Source organism: Humulus lupulus, chromosome X (genome assembly GCF_963169125.1).
Source record: "Humulus lupulus chromosome X, drHumLupu1.1, whole genome shotgun sequence".
Lineage (NCBI taxonomy): Eukaryota > Viridiplantae > Streptophyta > Magnoliopsida > Rosales > Cannabaceae > Humulus > Humulus lupulus.
The window spans coordinates 175,333,852-175,348,421 of record NC_084802.1 but is presented as its reverse complement, the minus strand read 5'-3'; positions in this window follow the sequence as shown (position 1 = coordinate 175,348,421).

The window sequence follows — 14,570 nt, the reverse complement described above, 5'->3', positions numbered from 1 at the left end:
ATTTTTGAATACACTGCACAAAAGAAAAGAAAAAAAATTATCTTAGATCCAAGATGAGGTAGAAACTAACAACATCACTATGAACCCAAATACTTACCCTCAGGATTTCAAACTCTAGCCTCCAATCCTCTACGTTCTTGCAACAAAATGCAAAACTATCATCACCATCATTTTTCCTTTCTTAGAATCATGATGTAAAGGAAAAAAAATGTAATGCTATGAACCTTAACCCATACCTTAGGATCCCTAGCCTTGGCCTCTTCTTTCTCTTCTCCTTCTCTTCTTCATTCTTGCCTCTCCCACGAGTTCATGCCCTTTCTCTCTCTATAGTCGGCAGCCAAGTCCCAAATGAGGCTTCAAGATCTTACTTATTTTCTATTTAAATGGCCCAATCACCAAAATCTAGATAAGGAAAAGGTCATTATCATTTTTCTTTATTTTCCTTAAATTAAAAAAATAAAATCAATTAATAATTATACTCAGCCAATCAAATTCCTTTGATAATTGACAGCCCACTAACTTCTCCCTTTCCTTCATTGGCACACCACACTAATAGGGAAAAGTCTAATTTTCGTAGTTCTAGGATCTTGCAACTTGAGACTCGAATTTGACCCTTATTTGTTGTGTTTTAGGGACAATGCAATTTCATACAAATTGTAGATAATTTAATTAGCTTTCTAAGTGTACCAATTTTGACTAAATCTGGTATATACAACTCAAGTTATCACTATTTTACTAAGGCTGGGTTCAGGGTTACGAGAATTCAAAATTGACAACTCTTTCTCTTCTTACCATTTGTTTCCCACTTCTTTCTGTGTGAACACAAGCCTTCTAGAGCCTCCTCTCTTTATTTCACACATTATTATCCTTTTAATTAAATAAATACTATATGACAAATAAAAGGAAAAATATAGAATAATGCATGAAAAAGTTATTGCATGCTCACCATGCAATCATATACATTCACTGCAATGCCCTCCTAATCAAGGACTGTTACACTGTGTACTTAAAATTGTGTCAGACGTGCAAATCAGGTCATTTGGCTTAAAATGTGTAAATAAGGTTAGTGACAAGGGTTAGGGTTAAAAATTTTGGTCAAAGAACCATTGACTTTTATTCCAAAAGCTGTATATAACATGGGATCCCAAATTATTACACACAACTGTTAAAAAGGGTAAATACATAACAAAAGTTACATCAGCCAGCCTAAGCGGTAAAATAGAGCTATAACCCTAGTTCCTTTGTGATAACCCCGACCGTGATGGTCGAGCAGCCGCATATGTACACGCTGCCATTGAAGCTCTCCAACTCATGGCTTGTCATGATTTCCCTTTCCCTTACCTGCACCACAAAGCACCCGTGAGACGGGGCTCATCAAGAAAATAGAACGTATAACAACAGAGAAAATAACTCTAAATAGCCATTCAACAATAATCAACAACATTACTTTCATAGCCAATGTCATTTAGTTCAAATACACGATCATTGGATCGACCTGGGGCCGTTTCCCTATTCAGTTGGCTTTTAAGCCAACCCTCGGGCCTATGCCTTAGCTACATGACCATAGAGTCACCTGGGGCCTCGCCCTTAGCTCTGTCTCACTAGCCATAGAGCTAGCTCAACCCCCATGGTTCATCTTTGACCTTAGAGTTGATCAACGTAATAGTACGTTGCTAGTTTAGGCCAATGCCTTTCGACCAGCGCATAGCGCGCTATTGCTGTACTAGACTTATAAGTCAAGCCCTGATCCAGGATTACATACCCTAGTTATAGGAAACAGATATGGATAGGCATATCCCAACAATTAATCACATATTTATGCTAATCATATAATCCTATTGAATAACCATTTTAATAATACTAAGCACATTCACATAACGGGCCACTTGCCCTAACCATAGAATTCACATAACGAATATAAGCACTTAGGCATCTAACAAGAAGCATTTAAAACAATACCTTAACATAACCAATCCTGGGGCCCAAGCCCTAATCACATTGATATACAATAGACGAGCCAAGCCATAATCACATACAACACGTTTTGGGTGCACTTTTCTTACCTTAGGTCCAAGCAAGCGTAAACAAGAACGACCCTCAAGCAGGATCCTGGTTCCGACCCCTTAGCGATAGCCTAAGTCACAACCATAAAAATAGGATTCTATTAACATCAAGTGATCAAAGGCTTCTAGACCAAGTTCTAGCCTTCGGGACCTCGGGTTCCACCAACTAGGAAGTGGAAACAATCCCGAGCACTAAAAGTTGAGTTCCCGTGCTCCAAACCTTCTAGGGGTCCAAAACCACTTAAGATTCATGGTCCTATGCCCCCATGCCGCGGCTCGCCTCCAACCAAAGGCCCAGCCTCCCTAATCAACAGACACGCACTGCGGTCCAGCCATAGTGGCGCCGCGGCCCGCCCTCCTTCCCTGGCTCCCATCTTCTCTAGAGGGTCGCGACTCACCAAGAACAGAGCCGCGACCTGACCCCTTCGAACCCAGAAAATCCCCCATTTCAACAGCTAAATCTCAGTAAATTTAACCCAAAATCAATCCATGAACACAATTTAACTATCACAATACTTCTAAAATGTTCTCAGCAACAAAAGCCAACAAAAAGCTAGCTTAAAACCTCATCAAAACTCCAATTCAATCTTTAACTTTAAAGACCCAAGAACACTAAAACCATCCATGAAAACTCAGAATTTAAATGCTAGAAATCAAATTCAAGGCTTACCTCTGATGAAGATTAAATCCCTCAAGCCTTAAACATCAACTCATGTGATCCTAGCCCAAAATCTCCTTGGTTTCTAGCCACCCAAATTCCTTAATTTCCAATGATAATAGCTTAGGAAATCTTGAGAGAAAAACAAGAGTGAGAGAGAAAAGAAAAGGTCAGTTTAGGCAACTCCCAAAATGTTATATTGTTTTGTGTTTTGTTTCTAACTTATGTCACTTAAGTTGATCCCAAGGCTGGGGGTACCAGAAACGTCCCCTAGGGAAAAATGGTAAATTTCACCAATATTCCCTCCTAAAATCTCCAACTCCAAATATATCTCTAAATATTTATTTCATAACCCAATAGCCCAAATAAATTTCTAATATTCAAAATACCCGTTGACTCGCCTCGAATCGGGTATCGGGTCCCGTTGTGACTTTCTCGCTAACTTGCTCCCTAGGATCGCCTCGTGCCGAATAATCTAAATAAACCCACATAATAATGTGGCCTCTCACATATGTCACATGTACGAATACAAATACACATTTATGCCCGCAACGGGCCAAATTGCCAAATCACCCTTCTTATAAGAAGCAGGCCCACATGCATATTTAATATCCCTAAATATGCGCATTTAATCATATTATCACATAATTACCATATTAACAATTAATATAGCAATTAAACACGTAATTTCATATATTTCCATCTCGACCCCCTAATCAAGGCCCTAAGCCTTATTAGGTAATTTTGGGACGTTACAACTATCCCCTCCTTACAAAAATTTCATCCTTGAAATTTTACTTGAACAGCCCGGGAAACTGAGCTTGCATATCTGCCTCCATCTCCTAGGTCACTTCCTCGACCCTGCTATTCCTCCATAATACCTTAACCAAAGGTATAGTCTTATTCCTCAGGATCTTCTCTTTCCTATCAAGAATCTGAACTGGTTGCTCCTCATAAGACAAGTCTGCCTCCAATTCAAAATCCTCATAACTTAACACATGAGTTCCATCTGACACATACTTCCTCAACATGGAAATATGGAATACATTATGCACGCTAGACAGTGCAGGGGGTAAAGCCAACCTGTAGGCCACCTGCCAGATCCTCTCCAGGATCTCAAACGGTCCCACAAACCTAGGGCTCAACTTGCCCTTCTTCCCGAACTTCTTCACCCCTCTCAAATGTGAAACCCAAAGGAAGAGATAGTCTCCCACTAGGAACTCTATGTTCCTGCACCTCAGGTCAGAATAGCTCTGCTGCCTACTCTGAGAAGCGAGCATCCAAGCTCTAATCTTCTCGATAGCCTCAGTGGTCCTCTGGACTACATCTGGACAAAGATATTTCCTCTCACCCATCCCATCCCAATGAATGGGCGATCTGCACTTCCTACCATATAGCATCTCATAAGGTGCCACCCCGATGGTAGACTTATAGCTGTTATTATAAGAAAATTCTATCAAAGGCAAATATTTACTCCAGGACCCTTCAATGTCCAACACACACACTCTCAGCATGTCCTCCAAAACTCTTTCTTACCAAATAACTCAAGGTAACTTTCTCTCATGTCTTCCTCTAGCTCCTATGTTCCTTCTCTTTCCATTCTATTCTTCCATCAGACCTTAACTGTAATGACTCGACTAACTTAAAGACCTCTGACCATTAAAACTACTAGGACATAACTATTAATTTCAAATTCATACATAAAATAATCTTTATTAGAAAATCCAAAATACAGGATCCAATTATTATTACAAGAAAACAAAACCTTTATTTTAATTGCTCAAATACTAAATGCTGAAAATCATAAATACATAATTAAAAATACTCAAAACATAAACATCATCCTTGATCGTTCCCATCAGTCCAGTCATTTAGTACTCGCCCAATACACATGCCAATGCCTCCATGAATCCTACCGCCTTCCATGCTCATTTAAACATAAAAAACAACACACATACATACATACATACATACATAAATACATACATACACATATCATATAAACATAATCATAACAAATAAATTCTAACTTATTTTCTGTTGACGGTAAGAACTCGTCAATGAAATATGGATGGAAAACTCAAAAACTTACATCAATATCTAATGAACACAAACGAACTTATAGAAACTTGAAGGAAAATTGCAAGTAGGAAAAAGAAAGAAACTCATATTTTTCTCTTAGATTAATTTGATCGTACAAGAATTTTCCAACCCCTTTGTTTGAGGGGTCAGGATCAATTTATAGTGAAGCTCTGATGGCTTATGATACATTGTGGTCCTGGGGGACCATATGGTACATGGGTACATCGTTAGGGTGGTGGCACGGGTAGTAGAGGTGCAGAAAGTCATGGTGCCAGCTTTGGTACATAGTCAAGGTCTGTGGGGGTGCCTCCACTACTTATTTAGTACAAGTGTTAGAGAAGCGGCACCAGGCATAGTAGTGCGGGTGGTTGTGGTGGTCAGCTTTAGTACGTGTCAGGGGTCTGCAAAGGTACTCCTACCTTGGCACCATGGCGTCCCTCCACTACTTGTTTGGTGTGGGCATTGTCCTTGCATCCAAACACCTCTTGATTGGTACGTACATTCTGTACCTATACGTGTACCCTGCACCTAGTGGATGTTTTCACCTTCCGAAGATGTGCATGTTGATCTAGCCTCTTTATATCTTTCTAAGTATCAGATTACTTATTGACTGGAAAGGATGTATATGGGAGGTAAGCTTTGCTGGTGACACCTACCCTAGAAACTAGGGTAGGGCCTCATCAGCGAGGCTCAAGAAGTGATGGCCTTGCTAGTTTGTTAAGGGGTGCAAGATGTGTGAAGCTTCACATGATGTTTTAGGTGTGAGGTCGAGGTGTATGCGTGAGGCCACCCCTTTGCAAGGTGCCATCTGAGGTGCGAGGCCACCTCCTCTGCAAGGCACCTTCTGAGGCGCGAGGCCACTCCTTCGCGAGGCGCCCTCTGAGGCACGAGGCCATCAAAGGCACAAGGCGCCTCTTTCTCTCTGAGGTGCTACCATCGTTGTGAGGCCATCTGAGGCGCGAGACACCTCATTCTCCCTGAGGCGCTACCATTGATGCGAGGCGCCTCCCTCTCCCCGAGGTGCTACCATCGACGCGAGGCCATCCGAGGCGCGACACCAGAAACGAAGGGTGACCTTGCGAGACCCCCATGTGCCAAGGGTGTCACAGGGCCATCACGAACGCCTCATCTCGCACCTTACAAGCCTCGCGCGGGGCCATCGTGCCGTGCAGCAAGGGTGTCGCGGGGCCATCGTGCACGCCTCGTTTCGCATCGTACGGGCCTCGTGTGGGACAGCTTTGCATCTAGAACCGTGCTGCACGCTGTGTCGCGGGGCCATCACACACGCCTTGTCTCGCACCGTACAAGCCTCGCGAGGGACAGCCTCATATCCGAAACCACGCTGTGTGCCAAGGGTGTCGCAGGGACAGCCTCGAATCCGGAACAATCTGACACTTCTTGGGGCGCGAGATGCCTCTCTCGCGAGGCGCCTCCTTCTCTCCCGAGGCGCTACCCTTGATAGGAGGCTACAACCCTCGCGAGGTGCAAGGGGTATGGACATGTTTGGTTGCTTTCATCCCAGGTTTATATTTTGAGAGATATGAGGTGGGGGTCATTTGCAAGCACGAAGTTTTAGCATCGACACTTGCCCCCCAGTCTATGAGAGATTCTTTAGGCTTTCTTGTAGACTCCAAGGTGCAATGCATTTTTGATGTCTACGAGACTTGAGTGTGAATGTAAGCTCATCATTGTGCTTCGCGGGTCCCAAGGGAAGTGCCAAGTTCCCTTCTTGACCATTGATCAGACCTTTGGTTCGATGGCTAAGATGAGCATGTGGTTCCTATAAATAGGCATTCATACGTTGCCTATTATTTTTACTTTACCTCTTCAGCTTGGTGGTTTTGGGATCCTTGCTCCTTTCAAGAGGTAAGGGGTTCAATCCCCCACAATCTCACTTTTCCTGTCTCCCTTATTTTTTTATAATTTGAGTTCATTTCTTGTATGCCAATGTCCATGCAGGTACTTGAGGACTAAAACACCCTTTTCTTCTATTTTTGTAGACACATACTTTCGACCCTTTGCTTCTCTTTGACCGCAATGGTGCTTTTGACCCTCGACCTCCTTTCGACCATGACAGCGCTCGATTTTACTTACTTGAGGTATAGTTTCTTTCCCTCTTATGTTCACTGGGTCTAAATTAGCACCACTCGGGATGGGCTGCTTTGGCCGGAGCTCGTTGTGAGTTAACCCATTTACATGCCCTCATTTATACCCCTTAGTTGGTCATTTAGAGCGCTTGTGCCTAGCGGTTTTGAGCCCATTCCTTTCTGTTTTGTAGCAATCCTATCATTTACACGTGCACCTTAATTACCTACGAGACAAGGTCCCATGGCATGTGAGGGATCATCTGGTGCTCCTCCGGGGGTCCAGTTTGTAGACTTATCTTTAGACTCAGAGTCCCCCGAAGACAACCGTTACGAAGACTATGACACTTTGAGGCAGGCTCGTATACGTCATGTAATGCTCTGGATAGCCAAGACTGTTACACTGTGTATTTATAAAAGTGCAAGACTTGCTAATCAAGTCATTTAGTTAGAAACGTGTTACTAAAACTATAATTGAACTAGGGTTAAAAGATTTTGGTCACAAAAGTTTCATTTCATATATTTAAATATTTTAGTACATGGGATCCCAAAAGAAATAGAGTTTAAAAGACAATTTAAAAAATTTCAGGTTATAGGTACAGATACTAGCCACTCTAAGGGTAAAACAGACATTTAGGCTTTCCCGTCCTGTACCACTCCTCGGCTGTGGTGGCCGATCAGCCGACTATGTACATTCAACCTCAAAGCTCTCCCACTCAGGACTGGTCCACCTTACCCTTGCCTTTACCTGCACCATGTAGCACCCATGAGCCAAGGCCCAGCAAGAAAATAGAATAACAGAGCATAATCATCAATTAAACAATCTGATAACTCAAACAGCATAATCATATAATTAACAACCCAAAATATCAATAATCAGGTATTCAGCATACCAAGTTCGTCAATTCACATTAATAACCAATTCACATATAATAACCAGGGTCGACGCCCTTAGGTCGCACCCCCTATTTATCCCACTGATTCCGGCCCGCTTAAACCGAGCTTAGTGAATATCAAGCTGTCCTCAGCTACCAGCGGCCGAGCCACGCCCTATGCGCAAATATTGATTCCGGCATTCTTAGGCCGTTTATCACATGTCCCATGGCATAATACCATCTATGACATCATAAAGATACAGGGAGCTCTTAGTCCCAATACAATCACATAACCGGGTGCAGTTTTTTTACCTTTTGATTCCGCTAGCTTTGATCAATGATGACAACTCTCAAGCACAATCCTTTCCGAGCCCTGGTGTACACGCAGTCACGGTCACAAGATAGAACCATTAACAAACTTCGATCCCAAAACCTAACCTCGGGACCAATCCCGAACCCTTGGGAAGCCCTAATTCCACCAAATGGGGTGGTGGAATCAAACCTCGAGCCCCGGGCAAAAACCCTAAGAAATAACCCAAAAACCCCCTTCTGAAAACATGGTAGCACTACAGCGCCATAAAGAGGGCGCTATAGCACTACAAGCAGAGCCAAAAATCTCTGAAACAATAGGGCCTAGCGCTGTAGCACCTAATGACTAGCACTACAATGCTAGGCACAGCACAGCCAAACCCAGATTTTCTTCCTTCGATATTCCCCGAGCCAAACCTCTCCAAAATTCATCCAAACCCTAACCATATCCCAAAACAAGCCTACCAACATCTATATATCATCCCATAAGACCCAACTACATGCACCCCAAGATAAATAATTCACCATGATTGAGCTTAAAGCTCGAAACTCAGCAGAACAACAAAAATTCAGGACTTTGAAGCTAGAAATTCTTACCTTTGAAAGAGGATTTCGACCTAGGTTATCTTCCACACCTTCTTAGCTTTCACTCCTCAAAACCACAGGCTTAATTCCCTAGAATTCACATCAAAACTCAGCTTAGAACAACCATTTCAACACCAAAAACCAGAACTGAAAATCACTTTCAAAATTACCTCAAATGGACTGAATTACTCTCGCTAACTCCTCAAGCCAAATCAAGGGTCCAAGAGTGAAGTCTTAGCCTAAAGTTCCTCAGAATTTCAGCCTCACATTCCAGCAGAAAGGGTGAGAGAAACCTAAACCGTGAGAGAGAAAACAAGACTTTTGTTTTTCCTTATTTCCTTTCCTTTTCCTTTTGTCTCTTTTCTTCCTTCAGACTTCTAAAGTTTTCTACACATTCCACTAAAGAAATAAGGAAAAATTCATACTTATCTCTGATTTTTAAACAAAATGACCAATTTGCCCTCCCATAATTCCTAAGCCTTTAAATCAATCTAGGGACATTTTGGTCATTTGCTCCCAATTCCCGCTAATTCCTCGAATGTCTCTAATATTTACCACTTACTTCTCGACACCTAACTAATCACCAATTATATTCCAAATAGACTCCAATATATTTCCTAAATTCCTAGAAATACCCCCAAGCTCGCCCCGAGCCGGGTAGAAATTCTCACCTTGACTTTTCCGCTAGACCGCTCACTAGGATCGCCTCGAGTCTCAAGCTGCAAATATATCCACATAATAATGTGGTCTCAACAATTAACACAAATATTTACATTTATGCCGTCAATGGGCCAAAATTACGAATATGCCCTTATAACCTAATCAGGGCCTACATGAATACTACTACACATAGTCATGCATCACATGTATCTAAATAATCATATAAGCATGCTTTTAATCATTTAAATCAAATATAATCCAGTTATTGCCTCCCGGAACACTAATTAAGGCCCTTAAGCCTTATTAGTAAATTTCGGTCGTTACACGTCATCTTGAGCATATGGCTGAACTTAGACGTAAAATCTGGGTGGTGGAGAGCGAAATAGACTCAGTTCAGAGGGGCAATGAAGTTTCTTTCCTCCTTGACCTTAGCGAACCTTAGGGTGACCCTTTTAGATTTGTAGATGGAGTTGGAGTTCATGGAGGGAAATCTCCCGCCTGAACCTTCTGCCCTGTTTTCCCCTTATGATTGTCATGGGGTCGTCCCGGGTTCCCCTCAACCCTTGTTTTCGATCCACCCTTGCTTAGCGCTCTCACACTTAGTGCTTTGATGGAAGACCCTTGCTAGGAAAAAAAAATGGAGGGTAAAGTGCCCTGTTTCTACCTCACCTTTTTCTTTTGGTTTTGCAGCTATGGCAAAGAGAGTACGCCGACAGGTGACTCTCGAGGCGCAAGATTTGGGTCCTTTACTAGCATCCTCCATTGTTTCCAACGTCTCAGAGAACCGGCTGTTGGAGCTATCTACAAAATAGTGCATTGGCAAGGAATACCAATTGTTTGTTCCTTCCAACACCTGTCGGGCCGATAATCCCCCTCAGGGATGCTTGACCATGAGCGAGCATATCCTGAATGCGGGTGGGACCAATCCTTTGCACCTGATTTTTGTCGCGATACTTAATCATTTTGACCTTACTCTGCTCCAACTGGCAACAAACAACTGGCTAACCTTAAGTTGCCTATACATGGCATTCATTGAGCAGAACCAGCGCGCTCCTACGGATCGGGAAGTGCACTTTATGTAAAACCTCATGCCAACCCCCAAATCCAAAGGATTTTATTTCTTACAGAAGGCCAACTCTCAGGTTTCCTTCATAGAGGGTTCTGTTTCAAACACGGGATCCTGGAAGCAGGACTTTTTCTTCGTAAAAGGTCCCCTCTACGTACATGAATGCTTTCGCTCGTCCCCAAGTAAGTGCTTCAAGCTTGTCGTCCTTTTGCTTTGAATTTGTCATTCTAAAATTTATGCTTATATTTGCAATTATGTTGATTGTGCAGAGGAGTTCAGTGTCCCTGAAATTTCTCGGTCAGAGGCATCACTAGTGGACAAAATCCTCAATGTCGACCTCGCTCTAAAAATGGCCGCTCTCCTCTTCACTTTGGCAAACCTGAACGGCTACCACTTGTCTGCGGTTTCAGATCCTGATGCGTTGTGGCACATATCCAAGTAAAGGAAGAAGGCGCCTCTAGTTGACCATCACTCTGACAGAGGTGATGCGGAGTGGGTGCCCGAGGAGGTTTCCCCAGAACACAGGCAACCTCGCCGATCATCTTTGTCTCCTAGGGGGTGCCTTCTTTTGGCTCCTATGGACCATGACATGGCCTCTCACTCCCATGGTCAACAGGGTAGGTCGTATGGCGACCTCTTATGGGTATACCCGGGTTGCGGAGGGTCTTCCTGAGACTGATTGGAGAAATCTTTAGAATTTTTCCATGTTAGAGCTTGGGGAGACTCTTGTGCGCTCCACCACTTGGGTGAGTTCATGCGTCTTATATTGGCCTTACCCCCCCGCCCCCTTTTTTTCTTATCATCATGATTATTATTTTTCATGTGTAGACTTATACAGTGGCCCAACACTTTGCCGACTCGGCGTAGGACCTCTACTCGTCCAATGCTGAAAAGGGACCGTCTAATGCTCAAGATTCAGGGGCTCAAGAAGGAACTTACTGAAACCAAGCTTAAGCTTGAGAAGGCCCTGACGAAGGCCTCTTCATCATCAAAAAAGAAGAAGAGGGAGAGTGCCAAGGTTGTGATGCGGTAGGAGAAGGTTGCTTGCCTAGAGGCCGATCTTGGTGGAGCAGAAGCTAAGGTCGCAACGTTGTAAGAGAGGGTCACTCTCCTAGAGGTGAATTTGGTTGAAATCGAGTACAAATCCATAGAGCGCACCCTCTATGGAATGTGGAGGCAAAATCCTAACTTCGATTTCTCCTCCTTTGGTGAGCAGGCTATTGCCAGGGTGGTTGAGTGGAATGCCCGCGGTAGGAGGCCCTGAGATTCTGCTTTTTTGATCTTATCATTTAATTTGATTTGGCTGTATGCTCATTTGAGCTTATCATTAAAAAAAATTCCTTTTCTTTGTTGGAACTTTTATTAGTCCCATGACATTATCGTGACTCCTTTTTTCTGTATATATATGTGATTATTTCCTTTTGTTCCTCTATGTTTGAGGTCCATTTGAGCCTGCAAAATGGGGTTTGATAGGTTCTCTTTTTTATATAGACTTTTTTATTTATCAGGCTTGAGGTCCTTTGGAGCCGATACGAAGGGGTTCGATAGGTCTCTCTTTGGTGCCTCTTGATTGTATCTATAAGGATATGTTTACCCTTTGGGTTCTAGTTATCCTTTTATATATTTTTGTGTGTGCTTATTATTCTTTGCGAGAAGCGTCCTTCTCGTCATTATTCATAGTTCTATTTTTGCAAGGGTCACATTTAGGACTCTTTTTGGCTAGACGACTTGGTAGCTGCTCTTGGCTTATTGGTGGGCGTTCTTCCTGAGGCATTTCCTCTGGTGGAAGCATCTGCCTTTACTAGGAGGCCCTTTTTTCTCTTTTTTTTTTGTAGGACCTTTTGACTTCCCTGATGTTCATAAGGGTAGCTAATCGTTGTGAACTCAAGCGATGTCTTGCCATTTCTTTGCTATATACTCTGCCCCCAAGTGGTTGGCGAGATTTATCTCAGTAGGCACTTTGATCATTCCATTCACGTATTTTGATAATCATTTTGCTTAAACAAGAAATTTTACTACATATTCATCTAATGTCACATCATATTCATTGGAAACAAGTGAAGTACATGATAACTTAATGTGACTTCGTTCTTACTACATATTAAGGAGTCCAAGTTACACTTATAGCTATTACATTTAACTTGCATGTTAAACAGAACAATAACATTCATGACCCAACATGGAGGTCTTACTGATAATATTTCTTTAGATGTTCTGCGTTCCATGCTCTAGGTACCATGGTATCATCCAAGCGTGCAAGCTTGTAGGTGTACAAACTGGGCAACTTGGTAGGGCCCTTCCCAGTTTGCCCCTAACACACCCGTGCTCGAGTCTTGAGTGTTGGCCAAGACTTTCCGTAACACGAGGTCTCCAACTCTGAACGCCCTCTCTCGGACCCTTGAATTATAGTATCTTGCGGCTTGTTCCTAATATGTTGCCAACCTCAATTGTGCCCTTTCTCACCTTGCTTCCAACAGGTCCAAATTCCCGGCTAATGGTGCGATATTAGCCTGGTCATCATATGCTTGTATGCGGATGGTGTTAATCTTCATTTCTATTGGAAGGATAGCCTCGCAGCCATAGGCTAAGGCAAAAGGCATCTCTCCAGTGGTGGGTCCTGTAGGCTCAAAGCACATTGGGAAGTTCTTCGACCCAGGCCCCTTTCAACTTTTCCAACTTTGTTTTCAAGTTCCTTTTTAGGATATTGTTGATGGCCTCCACTTGTCCATTGGCTTGTGGGTGTACTATAGCAGAGAAAATCCTCTTGATTCCCTTTTCCCTGCAATATTCCTTGAATATTCCTCCTTCAAATTGCGTCCCATTGTAAGAGATTATCTTGTAGGGTACTCCAAACCTACAGACGATAAATTTTTTGACGAAGGTGGTGATTTGTTTAGCCGTTATGTTGAATAGAGACTCTGTTTCCACCCATTTAGTAAAATAATCGACTGCTACAACCGCATATTTTGCTCCTCTTCTTCCTCCTGGCAACGTCCCAATCAAGTCAATCCCCCACACAGCGAAGGGCCACGGACTGGTCATGCTCACCAGCTCATTTAGTGACTATCTTGGGTATTTTGCATACCTTTGGCACTTGTCACACCTTCTCCATGGTAGGCCAATAATACCCCTGGCGAATGGCCTTTTTTGCCATGGACTGCCCTCAGCATGATTTCCACATTCCCTTCGTGTATCTCTTGCAAAATTCTTCAAGCCTCTCCCTTATCTATGCACCATAGGAGTGGGGTAGAGAAGCCCCTCTTATATAAGACTCCATCTATTAGGATGTATTGGGAAGCTTTGTAAGTCAGCTTATAGGCATCCTTTTAAGTACTTCAAGATGGGTGCAAACCATGACTCCTAAAGGTCGTTGACCATGTGGATCTTTTCTTATGCTATGCTTGGCTTGGAGAGGTATTCGACAGGGATGGACTCAAGCGTGTCTTCGTCTCGAGTAGAGGCAATTTTCGTGAGAGCATCGACGTTCGTGTTTTGCTCCCTTGGGATCTGTTCTATGGTGTATTTTTTGAACGGATCCAAATACCCCTTCACTTTGGCGAGATATGCAGCCATTTTTGGGCCTCTAGCTTGATATTCACCCTTCATCTGAAACACTACTAGCTGTGATGCAAATGGGTTACCTTTAAATCCTTAGCTAGCCGCAGACCAGCCAACAGTGCCTCATATTCTGCTTCGTTGTTTGAAGCTTCAAATCGGAATCTTAAGGCGCAATACATCTTGTGCCCCTCAGGTCCCGTCATCGCTATGCCAGCGCCGGCTCCTCCGTTGTTAGAAGCCCCGTCTACACGGTGGGTGCCGAACATCTCACTGAGGTCGTTTGTGAGCTCTTCTGCCATTTTTGTCTTTACCAGCATATCATCCATGTATACTACCATATTCCTCCCTATTAGATTCGCAAACATTCTATTCACCAGCCTTCGATAAGTAGCACCTGCGTTCTTTAAACCAAAAGGCATCACTTTGTAGCAATAAAACCCCTTGTTTGTTATAAACGAAGTGTGCTCTTCATCGGTCAGGTTCATGGGTATATGGTTGTACACGAAATATGCATTCATGAATGTAGCGACCCAAATTTGCTAATAAGGCTTGGGGCCTTGATTAGTGTGCCTGGAGGGCAATAACTGTTATATCATATTAATATATGTGAATTTAATGAATATGTGATTA